We start from the raw sequence: 17377 nt of genomic DNA, 5'->3' as shown, positions 1-17377 counted from the left end.
TCCTCACCTGTGTCTCTCTGGCACCTCCTGTGGCTGACACTGGTCCCACTCTCCCCAGGTGGTTTGGGCAAGGGCAGGTCTTCCGAGTCCAGGCTGAAAGTTGCCCGCCCCTAGGATGGTCAGCAGGACTCTTTTCTGCTCTCGACATCCTCTGAGCCTTGTCTGAGCACTCTGGGAGGAGAGAGATGAAAAGGAGCCATCATCCCCACTCTCGGGGAGCTCCTGATCAGATGGAAGAGACCCCCACCTCATCCCTGGAGAGTTTTCAGCCTGATGAAAGAGACAGACTCATCGATCTCAACCTTGAAAACTCCCAATCTGATGGCAGGGTCACATTTTCCTGGTTTGGGGAAGTCTCATTTGGAGAGCAAAGAGCAGAGTTCCATTTTCCCTAATACTGCAAACTCTTAGTCTGATGGAGGAGACACATGCCTCCTGATCCTGGCCCAGTTTATCACTGATGGGGGTGAGATTGTTCCCATCACAAGGGGGGACCTCCTCTGATGGGAGAGGCAGTCTGTGCGCATAGATAGCTTGAGAGTCAGATAAAACAACATGTATGGGGGAAAAAAGAGATCCATCTAGGGTCCTTTTGAAAAGCTGGCTGTGCAAAGTCTCTGTCCATTTGTCTGTGGACTCAGAAGGGATATTCCTGGCTCTGCAGATGCACCGTTTGAACTCGCAGGGCTGGACACAAACGACAGAGGCATCCGCCTCACGAGCATCCAGCCAAGCTCCTCACCAGACAACCCACACCAGAACTGGCCAGAGGCCCCATCACTGGCATCCTGCACCAGCCTTGCCAGGGGAGGCTTTCTCACGATCAGGGACATCTGGGCTGGCCCAGCTCCCAGAGGCCACCGACATGAAAAGCGAGGGGCTCCGCAGAAACACCATCTGCACATCATAAAGCCGCTTGGTGGCTCCCAGGGGCTGCCTCCAGCTGCGGCTGGGTTGCCCGGGAAAAGAGAGGAAGGTACCAAGCGGCCAGGAGGGGGAGGCCAGGGGGAGAAAAAGGATGGCCAAAAGGGGAGAGCCAGGCTGGCAGGCTTCCACCTGGCACCCTATGCACTGCGGAAGTTAACGTCACCTGGTTTGTCTCCCTGTCGCTGCCTGGGAACACAGTGGGTTATGCCTATCCCTGGAGGTGACTTGGTGACAGGGGTAGAATACAGTGCTGGTTATGCCTTCAGTGGCCATGCCTCAGTTTCCATGTCCATACACTGGGGGTAATAATAATCTCGTCCATATGGTGGGTTTGCTAAGGGAATTAAAAGTAATACAAGTATTGAGCTATACACTTAAGATCTGTACACGTAACATTTGCAATGTGTGTCCTACACCTGGTTTAAAGTAAGTGTTCAGTCACCGTTGTCATTATCCTGCCTCCCAGACACTGTCCTGCAGCTCTGGGAGCAGGCATCTGTGATGGGAGGAGCCATCCAGGATATTTCACTGGCCATCCTGCCCAGGGCCCCACCCTCAACACCAAGTCCAAAGCCGATTGGACAAAGGATAGGGCCTGGCCCAAGAAAGCTCATCTATTGGCAGTTGAGCAGAGCCTATCAGATTCTCTGTGGAGAACTTGAGCTGGAATTGGGTTGTGCCTACTGGTGATCACCTTGGGCCATGTTGAAGCAGAGGAAGGAGGCAGAGAGGAAGAGAAAGAACAGAGATGTAAGAGCAGGAGAGATGAGAGAGATACGAGGTTCCTGAGAGGTGGAAAGAGATGACAGAAGGGAGAAGGCTGCCAGTCATTTCTTTCAGGTTCCCATGTGAGTTCCCAGTAGGCAAGGCTGTACCAATGATCATGAACCTATGGTTTGTGCCAAGAAGTACAAACACAAATATGCACATACCACACTCCTCACTCCACATCCCATCATACCAACATACTCACACCCCTTTTTACTTTTTTCTTTACAAGTCCCTACCCACATGCAAACAACTTCCTGAATGGTAAATCCCAGGAGACCAATTTTGTGGAGTGGGGCTCAGAAGCTGAGAGAGAGAAAGCAGTGAATAGTTCCGGAAAATAGCATTTTTGGAGAAAGTGGAGAGAAGAGAAGAGATGGCTGGCTGTAGGAGAAAAAACATAGGTGCACAGAGAGTGCTCATGGGGAAGTCTAGAAAGTGTCCGAACTGTGGTGCATGATCCTTGCAGCAGAGCATCGTCAAATCGTATCACCTGCCATCTCCCGATTCTGCTCTCCCCTATGTTGGCTCCATCCTTTGCCCCTCCAGCTGGCAAGACAGCTGCTGGCCTCTACAGTGGCATCAGCCCTCAACCACAGACAATAGCAGGGCCTCCAGTGTCTTGGTTTGGGCTCCCTCAGAAGGAGACCCTTAGTCAAGGATTTTAGGACAAATGGTTTCCTTGGGAAGTGATCACAGGAAGTACTGGTAAGGGAATGGGGAAGAGAGCCAGCACGGGGAAGGAAGCCAATACAAGGTATGTTACCATGCAGTTATCTCTGTGGGCACCCGGAGCCTAATCCCACTAGGGAACTGTGAGGGCCAGGGTAACACCTCGCAGATAAATGGGGTATTTATCCACCAGCTCCCATCAGCCATTGGTTGAGGGCTGCCACAAACCTGGGACTAGGACTCCTCAAATTTTGCACCCTACGCACTTCATTTGCCTCCCCTAGCTACCTTGGCAACTCCTTGGCTCCATTAGCCCCCTGACTTCTAGCCATTGCAGCACACATGGAGAGAGTGGGCCCTAGCAGCCTGAGAGAGTACTCAAGCATAGACCCAAAGACGGGCAATTGGAAGTTCAGCCCATGTGCATGGGAACGGCAAATGCCAAGAGGCTATGCATGGGGCCCAGTCAGGGGCTGCTATATCCGGCAAAAAAAAAAAAAAAAATCTCGTAGTATCTCAAAAGTTCCGTTGGGTCATATGTTCATCCCTGGACCAATCACTGAGGCCAGAGGGATGTGACATGCTAATTGAGTCAGTCTTAGAGTGGTGGAGGGGGGCAGGGAGAATTAGGGGGTAGGTGTGTTCCCTGTGTACCTTATAGAAACGAAGGGCATGAACCATAGCAACTCTCAGAAATAAGACAAAGAGGCATCAATTGGGTGGCCAGGAAAACAAGACACACAAATGACCACGCCTCGGCCCCAAGTTGCAATTAATCAGAAGGTGAGAGGGTTGGGTTTAGCTTGTCACAAGCCCTTCCAGCAAAACCCTTTAGCTAGTCACTTTAAGCTTTGGTTTAAAGCATTAATTGAGCACTGACCTGTGCCAGACATTATGTCAGGCTCCGAGAGGACACAGATGAAAAGGTCTAATTTCTGTTCTCTGGAAACACAGGCAAGGGTGGCAGTGGAGATGGAAAAGCCAACGACTGCTGTTTCAACGATCATTTCAGCAGATCTGTTAATGAGATGCCACTGATCGCAACACATACAAATTATTTCATGAGCCACCAAGGAAAAAGAAAAGTTGCCAATTAAATATGTCACACCTTGGATAATAAGATTTATCCCAATTTTAGAGATATGAAATGTAAAAAAGATGAGTTTTAGAACTGATGGATTATGGTCATATTTTATAGCTTATAAAGGATTTTTTTTTCTTTTTTGAGATGGAGTCTTTCACTCTGTCGCCCAAGCTGGGGTGCAGTGGCACGATCTCGGCTCACTGCAACCTTTGGCTCCCAGGTTCAAGCAATTCTCTGCCTCAGCCTCCCGAGTAGCTGGGACTACAGGCGCATGCCACCATGCCCAGCTAATTTTTTGTATTTTTAGTAGAGATGGTCTCGATTTCCTGCCCAGCCTATAAAGGATTTTTTACAGACACTATCCCATTAGGTACTCACTACAAACCTGCTGGGGGTAATACCACTGCTATTTTCCATTCCATGAAACTGCACTCAGAGAGGTCAAGCGACTTTCCCAAGGTCACTAAGCTACTAAACAGCCAAAGTGGGACTCAACCCCAGGTCTGCCTGGTTGCAGAACCAGGAGACCACCAGGTCTCCCTGACACTTTTGTGACTCCTGGTCCATCTTTTTACCAAACATGGACCTCGCCCATCTTTGTTTGCCTCCCAGTTCAAAACAAGGAGCCCAACCAACTCCACCTCCCTCTGCTCCCACCCACCCATATGTCTGGGCTTGAGATTTCTGTTCCCAGGAGCTTTCTTCCCTTCCAGGCAAAAACAGCCTTCCTTGGTGACCACAGGCAGATAGTATGGTCACCCAATCATTCCCAGCTCCCCTCAAGGCTACTGCCATGGTGAGCACTACTCAAACCTGGGTCCCTACCGAGGATTCTATTTTGAAGGAGCCAAGCCTTTGTCCCTCAGAATACCTTAAATTACACCTGTTTGATAATGGTTTGTATGCTAGTTTCCTCATGTATATGTTCCCTCATGAACATAGGGGTTCACACTTGCATTAATGCTCTGAGTTCCTACCTTGAAATTCTTAATAATTTTGAACAAAGGACCCCACGTTTTCATTTTGCACCCAGCCCTACAAATTACGTAGCTGGCCCTGGTGAGAATGGGCCTGCCACACTTAAAAGTATCTGAGCAAGAAGTCGGACTTGTTGCCCCATTCCTGGGACTCCTGAGTTCATGAACTGTCCTGGTCACCTCTGTATGCTCTGGGAACAGGCAGTGCTCAGTTCCCTAAGAAGAGGGACTCCTCAGTAGGCACTGAATGAAGTGTGTGTGTGTGTGCGTGTGTGTGTGTGTCCATGCACACACAAGTCAGCCTATGTTCTTTCAGTTGCAAGGGCCAGAAATCCAGTTCAAAGTACACAAAACTCAAAGGGGGAATTTATTCAACCCTTGGATTGAAAAGTGTAAGAGGTTGATGAACTTCAGGCTCAGCTGGATCCAGAGACTCAAGTACTGTCACCAGGCCACTAGCTCTTGGCTCTGCTTTCTCCACCATTAGCTTTATTCTCAGGCAGGCCCTCCTCTCAAGCCCCAAAAGCACCAGACTGACATACCACTGGCTCAGCAAGCTTTTCATGGAAAGGTCCCACCAAAGCCAAGCCTCAGTCCCTGCCCACCTCTGTACCAATCACCAAGCCGGGGGCTATGATATTCTTATTAGCCAGATTCCAGTCACAGGCCCACCTCTGAACTAATCATTGGCTCTGGCAGCTGTAATACTCTCACTGGCAGGCCTGGGTCACATGCTCACCCCTGAACCAATCCTCACTGGCCCTGACAGCTGTGACACTCTCATTGGCAGGCTTGGGTCGTGTGGGGAGAGGAGGCTGTCTAACTGGAAGTCAAGAGGCTGTTGCTAGAGGCAGTGTTTATTTGGTTCCCAATGGGCAGAAATAACCAGTAACATCAAGGCTTCTCTCTGCCGATCTCCCAAGCTGGTCACTTGGGTCTGAAAAGCCTGAGAAACCTGCTGATGCAGAAGAGCAGCCTTGGAAACCTACCAAAAAGGGAAGACCTGGGAAATACCAAGAGTCCAGACAACCAAAAGGCCCACAGGACGGGTCAGCAGGACCAGGGCAGATCAGACAGGTGCCAGAGGCAGGTGACCACTCTGCATAGTTACCACCAGAGGGCAGCTGGCCAGGAGGCAAGGTAAACAGGAAGAGGTCAAGTAGCTTCGGGGAACCTCTGTACCTTGCCTGAGGCATGGCAGATAATAACACTGACTGCTCACCCTTATTGAGCCTGGCCCTGTCCTAAGCATTTTTATGCATCAACTCAATGAATTATCACCAATGAGATTGGTACATTTATAACCCCATTTTACAGATGAGGAAACCAAGGCTTTCAAGTAACGAGCCCAAAGTGTCATCAGACAGAAAGGGGGCAAGTCACGTGTCTATTCCACCAAACCCTGAGCCTCCTGAGGTTCGGGGCTGTGTCTTGTTCGTATCTGAAGTCCCCATGGACCCTAACAATCACTGTGCTTAATGGATATCTGGTGAAGTAAAAGCCTGGGGCGGGGGGCGCTGTCACTGTGTTCTCCACCCTCACCACCCTCCCCATCCCAGGAGGAAATTACCAGGCTCAGTTCAGGCAATACCCCTTCCAGATGTGCTGACCTTGGAAGATGATTCTTAGACCTTGCCCTTGCTCTGTTGTAATGGACTTTCAGGCACTACAGTACACACATCAGTAGAAGAGAGAGTTTGAGATTTTGCAAAGGCTTGACAACTCCAAAGTCTCATGGTGTAGGTCACTTATTTATGTTTGAGACAGTCTTGCTCTGTTGCCCAGGCTGGAGCATAGTGGCACGATCTTGGCTCACTGCAACCTCCACCTCCAGGGTTCAAGCAATTCTTGTGCCTCATCCTCCCAAGAAGCTGGGATTACAGGTATGTGCCACCATGCCTGGCTAATTTTTGTATTTTTAGTAGAGACAGAGTTTCCCTGTGTTGGCCAGGCTGGTCGCCAACTCCCGGCCTCCAGAAATTCACCAACCTAGGCCTTCCAAAATGCTGGGATTACAGGTGTGAGCCACTGCCCCTGGCCCGGAAATCCATGTATTTCAAAGTCACTCTGGCTCTGGTGGGGAAAGTGGATTTATGGTGGAGCAGAGTGGAAGCCGGGAAATGTGGCAGCTCTTGCTGAGTCAATAGCCAGGGTGCACAGATGAGGGGCTATTCCTTCCTCATAGCGGGCTCTGGGGAGGCTTTCAGAAGTAGATTTTACCCCAGGTGAAAGAGGGACAGGCAGGCAGGAAGAAGGCTGCATTCCCCACTCCACGTGTTTTTCTCCTAAATAAAGGGGAGAAAAAAGTTTTTCCTTTTTCTGCCTCAGAAACTATAGAGATGCCCATTCATTGGTGCCTTCCAAAATGCCTATGTGTAGACTTAAACAACAATAACAACAGACCATCAGCAGTTCCGAGTGCAAATAATTCAATGATGTTGTAAAATCTGGCATAAATAGATCTGGCTGAGCCTCACAACTTTTCTCCCGGGGCTGACAATGTCAGCAACTCCAAGTCTGATCCCCTACTGGCTCTGAAAGGCAAGATTACAGTAGAGAGAGGAGGAGAAAACGCCCCCGGGTTGCATTTCCCCAGCAAATGGGCATGTTTGCCTCTCTGAGGAGCAGGGCAAGCATCAGCCAAGCCGACCAGAATTGGATTTGTGGGAAAGAACCTTTCTACCAGTTGTTTATCAGTGACCAGTCTCATAGGGGACAGGGTGAACATTTTGTGAAATGTGTTATGTTTGTTAGCAGCAAAGTGCCTCGGGGCTCCCGTCAGCACCAAATAACAGGGCCCTGAGTAATAGGGCTCGGGGCTCCCGTCAGTAATAGGGCTCCAAGTAACAGGTAACAGTGCTCATCATTTACTTCCTCCTCTTATTGGGCCCTCACAACCTGCTCATTCTCAAGGCAGGTAGAGAAACTGAGTTTAGAAACAGGTGTTTGTTTTGTTTCGTTTTGTTTAATGCTTGGTTACTTTGGGTACGGCATCCATTCTCCAATCCTCTGGTCACAGTACCCTAATTTTTCTTAGGGATCCCAACTTAGGCCATGTGGTTTAGGTGGCACTCATCTCCCACCCATGCTCCTGGGTTAGAAGACCCGTGGTCTAGGATTCACTTGTCCCTGAATTCTGCCACCACCTTGACCACCCTCCACCCACATCCCATCCCTTCATGGTCATAGGCTCTAGGTGGGTACATGATACAAACCACTCCAATCACATAACCCTGTGACTTTTTCTGGGCTACTGGGGATCCCTTTTTTTCTGGACTGGGATCTATGAGGATGTCATCTGGGAGCTTCTAGAGGCCAATGGAGCCTGTCTGAGGATGGGACCAGGGCAGAAGGAAGTAGAACAGAGAGAGAGAAAGCCTGAATCTTGGGGACATCATTTGAGCACCTGGATATAGCCACACCTGAAGCTGAACCTCATTAGGGATGGGTTTCTGTCTGTCACATGGAGGTCAAGCAATGCAAGAATGAGAACCAGGCCTTGTGATCTCCAGTTCAGTGCTCTTCCCCTACATCAAGTTCCAGCTGACTTTAGCCACACAACAAGCTCAACTAATCTGTGTGTGGCTTTATGGTCTGCTAAAAGATGGGTATTTTAAAAATAAAAACATCTGATCATTACAATGTTTTATCTAACCAAATTACAGAGCCATGGAAGGGCCCCTGGAAGTCCTATCACTGAGTGGTTTTCAAAGATTTTCAGCAACTTCTTGTTTCAAATGAAGTTTTAAGCAGAACGCCTATGTGTGAGAAATAAAAGCAGTAGCTTGTTAGTGCAAATGTGTTTTATCTTTTATGTTAAAAGTTCTTAACATTTGGCTGGGCACGGTGGCTCACGTCTCTAATCCTAGCACTTCAGGAGGCCAAGGCAGGTGGATCACCTGAGGTCAGGAGTTCAAGACCAGCCTGGCCAACATGGCGAAACCGTGTCACTACTAAAAATACAAGAATTAGCTGGGTGTGGTGGCGCACGCCTGTAAACCCAGCTACTCGGGAGGCTGAGGCAGGAGAATCACTTGAACCTGGGAGGTGGAGGTTGCAGTGAGCCAAGATCATGCCACTGTACTCCAACCTGGGAGACAGAGTGAGACTCCATCTTAAAAAAAAAAGAAAGAAAAAAAAAGTTCTTAACGTTTACTTTTTGCAATCAATGAAGACCCAAATTTCAATGTGTTATTCATTTCCAATGTATAAAATTTTATTATATATTTGCATGTATGGGAGGTTTTTAATCACTTTTTAAAAATTATTTATAATTGATACATAATAATTATACATATTTATGGGGTACGGAGTGATATTTTGATACATAAACAATGTGTAATGATCAAATCTGAGTAATTAGCACATCCATCACCTCACACATTTATTACTTCTTTGTGTTGAAAACATTCAAAATCCTCTTTTCTAGCTATTTGAAATATACAATAAATTATTATTAACTATAGTCACCCTGCAGTGCTAAAGAACACTAAAATGTATTCCTCCTATCTAGCTAAATATCCATCAGCAGACTAATGGATAAAGCAAGTACACAATGGAATACTACTCAGCCTTAAAAAAGAAGGAAATCCTGTTGTTTGAAACAACATGGGTGACCTGGAAGACACAACGTTAAGTGAAATAAGCCAGGCCCAGAAAGAGAAATACTGCAGGACTAAAGGCTAAATCCTTTGCCCTCACTCATATGTGGAAGCTAAAGGAGTTGATCTCATGGAAGTAGAGGGTAGGCTAGAGCAGGAAGTAGGGTAGTAACTGGAGGCTGGGAAGAATAGGGAGCGCAGATAGAAAGAGGTTGCTTAACACACATCTATGCCAAGAGGAAGAGAGAGGAGCTGAGCCACGTCCTGGCTGCCATGAAGAAAGTGGCTGCCAGGAAAGACTGAGCTCCCTGCCCTCTGCCCAAAATAAAAGCTTCACAGGAAAAACAAAAACAAAAAACAAACACAAAAAAAACAGTTGGTTAATGAATACAAAATTACTAGATAGAAGGAATAAGTTCTAGCATTCTATCACTGTTCTTTTTTAACAGTTAAAAATACTTTTTAGGGAGGCCGAGGCGGGCTGATCAGGAGGTCAGGAGGTCAGAAGATCAAGACCATCCTGGCTAACACATTGAAACCCCGTCTCTACTAAAGATACAAAAAATTAGCCGGGCTTGGTGGCGGGCAACTATAGTCCCAGCTACTCGGGAGGCTGAGGCAGGAGAATGGCGTGAACCCAGGAGGCGGAGCTTGCAGTGAGCTGAGATTGCACCACTGCACTCCAGCCTAGGCGACAGAGTGAGACTCCGTCTCAAAAAAAAAAAAAAAAGAAAAGAAAAAGAAACTTTTTAAATAACTGGGGTAAATGCCAGGTGCAGTGGCACATACCTGTAGTCCCAGCTACTTGGAAGGTTGAGACAGGAGGATTGCCTGCACCCAGGAGTTCAAGGCTGTCTTGCACCATGATCGCCCCTGTGAATAGCCACTGCACTCCAGCCTGGACAACACAGCAAGACCCCATCTCTAAAATAAGTGAATAAATAAAGTAAATGAAAAGTCCCTCAGATCTTTTCCATCTTTCTGTGGGCTTGTGAGTTAAAAAAAAAAAAAAAGAAAGAAAGAACCTTTTAGTTTAGTTTATCTGGTTTTGTCAAAGGTCTCCTTTTGATGTCTAGTTGTTCCAACTTCAGAAATGTTCCCTTTCTCTTGTCCAAGAAAATTAAGTCTAAGTCTAAGCTAATGTTCCAGAATAGTGCTTCTCAAAGTTTAATACACATATATGAATCACCCAGGAATCTTGTTTAAAATGTGAATTCCGATTCTACAATCCTGAGGTGGGACCTGAGATTCTGCATCTCTACCAAGCACCCAGGTCTTTTCAATGCAGCCGTCCCTGGACCAATCTTTGAGTAGCCAGGCTCAATAAAGGGGTATCATGAATATATCCCCTGAGGCAGGGAGAAGAGAATCACCACCAAACTCTAACAAAAAAAAAAAAACACCACTGGAAAATATCTGGAATGACATATACCAAACTATTACAGAAAGTGGTGAGATTATGAGCAATTTGAAATATCTTCCTTACACCTATTTGTATTTTCAATTTGTCTATAATGAACATTAATTACTTAGGCAATAAATAGGTTTAAAACTAAATAACTGAATCAAGAAAAACCTAAAATATACACATATTTTTAAAAACAAAGTCTTTATCAGAGAGTGACAGAGCGTCAGAAGTGCTTCCCTAGAACCAACAGCTTGAAAGCAGCCAGTCAAGTCCTCTTTCTTTATCTTTTTACCTTATTTTTTGTTTTTGAGACAGGATTTTACTGTGTTGCCCAGGCTGGAATGCAGTGGCACAATCATAGTTCACTGCAGCCTTCACCTCTTGGGCTCAAGTGATCCTCCTGCCTCAGCCTCCTGGGTAGCTGGGACCACAGGTATGCACCACTACACCTGGCTAATTTTTAATTTTTTGTAGAAATGGGGTCTCACTACGTTGCCCAAGCCAGTCTTGAGCAATCCTCCCACCTCAGCCTCCACAAGTGCTGGGATTACAGGCATGAGTCAGCACATCTGACTGACTCCTCCTCTTTCTGCAGCCCTGTTTAGATAGGGATAGGGGAGAGACATGTCCAGGTTTCACAGCCAGTTTTTGGCAGAGCCAGGACTATGAAATTAGAGATCTGGGTGACATGGCACAAGCCCACAGCCACAGTCTGATAAGAGTTTATCAAACCATAGCGACTTTCTGTGAAGGGAATTTGATCCTGGGCCCCGTCCACAGGGCAGTGCTCCAAAGAATCACGATGGACCGGGAGCCCGGGCCTGCAGGATCATTTCTGAGCTGCTCATGGTCTGTCCCCAGCCTGGGCCTCCTGGAAAATGCCCAGCTTTCCCCAAGGAGACCATTTCATCTGGTTTATCCCACTTTACAGGGAGAAGTCCACACCCCACAGCCTGTCATTCAAGGCCTCAGTGTTCCCTTCTGCATCTCTGTCTCATCACATCTCCCACTCTCCAGCATCACCTCAGTGGCCTTGCATGCACAAGTCTACTTGTCTGATCCACCCTCCCCCAGCCCTTCCAGTGCTTAGAGGCTCCCTGCAGCCTGGCCCAGCTTTTCTTCTGTACACTCTCAGCCCGCCACTGCCCTCACCTGGCTCCAGAGCTCTGTCCTCCCCTGCTGGGTGTCCTACCCTCCTGCTTCTCCTCCTGCCTCCTTCCCCCTCCTCAGTCTCCTCTGCTGCTTCCTCGTCCTTTATTCACCTGTTAGATATTTAGTGAAGCTCTTCAAGGCTCCATCTTCTCTGATCACTGTACTCTCTCTTCCTGCATGGTCTCATTCACTCCTGAGGTTCCAAAGACATCTCTACGCCAAAAATCTATTTTCAGGTCTCACCTCCCTTCCAAGCCAGAGACACATGCATTCACCTTCCTACTTGGCTTCTCCTCTTGGGTTCTGCACAGACATCCCTAACCTCTCCTAAGTTCTTCTTCCTACATAACTCTTGAATTATCCCATTGCACCATCCCCACATCGTCCATGCTAGACCAAGCCACCCCCATCTCCCCTTTGAAGACCACATCGCTTCTAAGCTGGTCTCTCTGCCTGGTCTCCTAAACCCATTCCAATTCTTCCTTCATTCAGAAGCCAAAGCGCTCTTCTTAAATTGCCAATCTGGCCATGCACCCACGTCCACTGCCTTCATGGGCATCCCAAATAAAATCAAGCATCTCTGCCATGCCTTGAAAGGCTCTGGCCAGCCCCAGCCTTTCTTCCAGACACAGTCCCCATCATCTCTCTTGCTCCAAACCTGGTCTCCTCTCCTCCCCGACTGCACCCAACTTTCCCTCACCTTTGCGCATGCTGACCTCTCCGCCTGTTTAGTAGATGCAGCTGATGCCCGCTTGGCTCACCTCTCCTGAAGGGACATCCTGCTGGAGGGGCGTCACCAGCAGCTGGGAGTGTTGGCCACTCATGGAAGGTAGCCGCACACCTCCCTCGGAGAATTGCCTTGGGACAAACTAGAGTCACCTCTGCAACAGGCGACAATCAGGCAGACCTCACTGCCCAACATGGGCTACAAAAGGCCAGCTACCTCCCACAGGGTGGGACTGTTCCCTGGACATTTGATGTTCCCTATCCCCCCTCGCCCCCGCCACCACTGTGGCACGGGGCTGAGGCTGAGACCACCTCTTTCTCTGCTTCTCCCCACCCCGTCCTGCTTCTCTCCCTGCCTCGCAGGTTCTCCCCGATTGCCACCCCAACAGATCCACGTCTCAGGTCCCACTTGTAGGGCACCTAACCAAGACTTATCCTCCAAGTCAAGCCTGGATGAGCCCTCAGCCTGGGTCAGAGCACTATCCGGACAGCAGCCTGCTGTTTTCCTTTCTAACCGTTAGCATGGCCATGATTAAATACTTGTCTGTGTTCTCTGTCTAACATGCATCTCACTGTGTTTTCCATAAGGGCAAGGCTGTGTCTATTTTACTCCCACCATGTTCCTAGCACCTCCCAGCACATAGTAGGCCCACACAAAATATGAACTGAAAGAAGGAAGGAAGGTCCTGATGTTGCCTCTGTCTTATTTGATCAAGGGCTCTGAGGCTAAATGACTTTTGGGGTTGGCAGCCGTGAGTGTCATGGCTTGGGCTCGCTGCCCTCTAGCAAGCAGCTCTGAGACCGTGTGGGCAGAGGCCGTATGGCATGCCCGCGTGGATGGCGGCCATCCACCGCCTCTCTCTTTTCCTCATTCAGAGGCAGCAGCTGGGGCTGCTCCACCAGTGACCGTGAGCAACCCTGGAAGCTGCACTGTCAACAACCTGTCATAGCGAATCACCCCAGGCCACTGATTCCCCACAGAGCTGCCTGCTGAACCAGCCTCAGCCTCTTGAGGCCTCTCCCAGCAGCACTCACAGGCTGGCACCAGGCTGACACCAGGAAGGCCCAGACCTGCTCCTGGTGCCAAATGAGGCACTTGCTGGAGCTGCTGGGGGCATGGGCTCAGGGAATGCCACCTCCCACCCCAGGACAGAGGGCAGGAATCCCCACGGAGTATCCAGAACCGGCCCTTTCCCACCCACGCTCTGCCCCGTTACACTTGGGAAGGCCTGCGTCATGCCAGAACATTTCTCACTCCTTGCTTTTGCTAACCCTCATGCCAGCCACACAGGCTGCACGGAGCTGGCTCTGCCCATCCCTCAGAGGAGAAAACTGAGATTCAGACAAAGGAAAGCAGGAGAAGTTAGTAGCCCAAGGATTCTCTCCGTCTCAGGAGTTCCCCATCCTGCCTCAGTGCTGCATAAGGGGGCTTTGAGGAGTATGGCCAAGCAGAGGCGAGGGGCTCAGAAGCCCCTGATGTTCGAGGTTTTTAGTCTGTCCAGATCATAGGTCAGCACCCAGCAGCCCTCTTTCATTTGTTGGCTATAGGGGAATAGCTATAAAGGGTTCCCAGTGGGTGTCCCAGAACCAAGGCCACTGAGTTTCACCCAGCCCTCATCCCACCCAACCAAAGAAGGCAACACTCTACCTCAGGGTCAGGTGGCCAGGACATCAGCTGTGTCCCAGAGCGTCCTCTCTGTCGGAGCACCAAGGCCTGAAGGCACCCTGGGCAACAACTCCTCAGCAGAGAGGCCAGGCTGAAGAGGGGCCACCTCCAAGCCGAGCTGCGCAGAGATTTCCTGGGCACGCCACACCCCCCAGTGGCCAGGCTTTCTTGGTGTCTTCTCCTCCACAAACTCTCCCAGAGGCCTCCAGTCACCTCGTGTCTCCACCAGAAAGGGGAGGAAGGAGGAAGAGAATTATTATTACAACACAGTAATTATGATGCATTCATTTGTTCAACAAATATTTCTCCAGGGCCTGTGCTGAGCCCAGCTCTGTGCTAAGTGTGGGGGACACAGCCAGGAGTGAGACAGACCTATTCCCTAACCTTGGGGACCTGGGAAGCCAGTGGACAGATGGTGGACACACACACAGATAGGGAAGAGATATTCAACATGATTTTGGAGGCTGTAGGTGCAATGGAGAGAAACAAGGCATTGCAGAGGCTGAGGGAAAGAGGGGAAGGGGTGTGTGAGTTGGTGGTCCAGAAGCTTCTCTGAGGTGGTCACAAGGGAGACCAAGGTGATATGAGGGCAGGAGCCACTCCAGGAGCTCAGGGGAGAGTGTTCTGGACACAGGGAAGAGAAGCAGGGGCTTGGGGCAGCAGGGAGTGGGGGGCAGGGGGATGGGGCTGGAAAGAGAATGAGGGCCAGATTTGGCCCTGAAAGCCAAGGTGCAGATTTGGCTATGACTCCGAGTGAGACAGGGTGCCATGAGATGGTTTTGAGCAGGAAAGTGACATTCACAAATATTTAAAAGTTAGTATTAGCAGCTGATATTTATTGACCATTTACTATCTACCATATCAGGCATTACTCTCGGTGCTCTGACCGCATTATCTTCTTTCATCCTTACAACCACCCTGTTGCAGCAGCACACCCGATGACCTCACCCTGGTTCCAAGGTTTAGAGGTAGGCAGCCCTCTCAGGACATGCCAAGGTCACAGACCCTGTAAGCATCTGTGACCCCAGGACTCAAGTCAGCTCTGTCTCACTCACTCAAGAGCTGTTGGGCTGTTGGGGGAGAAGTCTGGGCACAGCTTAACTGGGTCCTCTGCTTCTGGGTCTCTCACAGGGCTGTGATCAGGATGTCAGCCAGGGCTGAGGTCTCATCTGAATGCTCCACTGAGGAAGGATCCACTTTGAAGCTCACACGGTTGCTGGCAGGATTCAATCCTTCAAGGCTGTTGGACTGATAGCCTCAGTTGTAGCCGGATGTCAACTGGGGGCCGGCCTCAGGTCTTTGTCACATGGGCTTCTCCAGCATGGCAGCTTACTTCATCAAAACATGCAAGCCAAGAAGGCAAGAGAGACAGTCAGCAAGCAAGACTGAAGTCTTATGTGTCGTCATCACAAGAGTGACGTCCATCATCTTTGCCATATTCTATTGCTCTGAAGCCAGTCTCCAGGCCATTCCACACTCACTGGGAGGACATGAATGGCAGCAGGCAGAAATCTCTCGGGGAGTCTGCCCGAACCAGGACCGTGCAGCTCAACTAGCATTTTCTGGTGCCTTCTATGTGCCAGGCATGGTATTAGTGCTGAGAATTTAAAACTAGATGAGTTTGGGCTTCGACTTCCAGGAACATTTTTCTGGGAGGTGTTTTCTGCTACGTACTCTTATTCACTTTCCATTGCTGTGACCACTTTGTGACCTATGTAGAATCACTCTTGAGAGGGAAGGGAAATTACTAACTCGATAGTGTGGATGAGTTCACCAAACCTTTTTCCTCTGAGGGGCATTTGGACAGTAGTAGTCACTGTGCTAGGTGCTGTAAGTACCAAGGAGGTACCCAGGGTAATGAGGAGCAGACAGGTAAACCCACAGGTTGAGCCTGGAGCAAGGCAATGCCACAATAGAGGCCAGACCCACAGTGGGAGTTGGCTTAGTGGTTCTTCTTAAAGCAAAATAAGTTATAGACAACGGATGAAAAGCTGAAACCAAGCTTTGCCCTATGCTTAGGGGGCCTAGGGGGCCTTGCTGGCTTGATTTCAGAGCAGCAGAAGGTCTCTTCCCCAACACAACCCCTCTTCCCACACCCCAATCTCTACCTCACAGACACCAGAGAGGCTTGTCACAAGGAAATAATAGACACACACTTTTAGCTTTCATGAAAAAGCAGCTCTCTTCATTAGAAGAACCTCATCTTCCCTGGCTAACCATAGAAGTCTGGCAGGGGCTGCCAATCACAGACTCCACTTCTCTTGGCCAAGGGGGTGAGGGGGTAGATTTGGCATCCAGGCTGAATCAATCTCCCATCCCCTGTCCCATAAAACATGTGACACAAGCCAAGCCAATCGGAGTCCTTCCCTGGGACTGTTTTCCAGGTGAAGCTGACAGGAAGAGATCTTTTTCCCAGTTGGTCAGGACACTATAAAGAAGAGGCCTCGGAAGCAGATGGTGGCCATGTTTCCAGCCATATAGGAAAGAAGCGGGGAGATGGAGACCGATATACAAAGAGACAAGAGAGAGAGCGAGCTGGCATGCCAGTCAACAACATTACATCCCTGGTTCCTGTTTTCCCTCTGGCAAGCTTTATTCTTGCCCTTTCTAGACATGTAAACCAATAAATCCCCTTTTATTTACTTGAAATAATTCAAATCGGTTTCTATTAGTTGCCAACAATAGGGTCCTAAAATATAAGCCTATAATTTCACCACTGAAGTTCAAGGTAAAGCTACAAATCTTCCTGGGAGAGGTGATTCATGGGTCTAAATTCTTACTAAAGTATAAATGACTGATAACAGATCCTTTCTTAAGAGGAGACTATAATTATGAGCTTATCTGAAAACAGACAAAGCACCATACAGCTAGAAGTAAAGACAGTCAAGACATCTGGAAACCTTCACCTATCAGCACATAAGTTTTTTTTAACATTAGAATCTTCAGTCACCAATGTGCTGAGTTTGCTGGGTCTGGCACCCAGTATGGGGTTCAGTCAATATAGTAAAAGGGAAGAAACAGAAGCAAGGGAAAGTGGAAAGAAAGGAAGAGTGGGGGAAGGAGGAAGGGTAAAAAAAGAAAAGAAAAAAAGAGGGAAGGAGACGGGAAGAGGGAAGGAAGATGAGGAAGAAAGAGAAGGAAGGCTTGAAGGGAGGCAGTAAGGACGGAAGAAAGGAAGGAAGGAGGAAGGAAGGGAAGAAGGGAAGGAGAAAGAAAGAGAGAGAGGGAGTAAAAAGAAAGGAGGGAAGGGAGACCGAGGGAGAGACACAGAGACAGACACAAGACAGACAAATTGAGGGGAGAGGGAGGAAGGAAGAAAGACAAGAGTCTGAGCGGTGGATCCGGCCCCGGCCCCGACCCCCTCCCCGGTCCGGCCCCGGCCCCGACCCCCTCCCC

Source organism: Hylobates moloch, unplaced genomic scaffold (genome assembly GCF_009828535.3).
Source record: "Hylobates moloch isolate HMO894 unplaced genomic scaffold, HMol_V3 SCAFFOLD_6, whole genome shotgun sequence".
Classification (NCBI taxonomy): Eukaryota; Metazoa; Chordata; class Mammalia; order Primates; family Hylobatidae; genus Hylobates; species Hylobates moloch.
Note: the sequence above shows the minus strand (reverse complement) of the source record.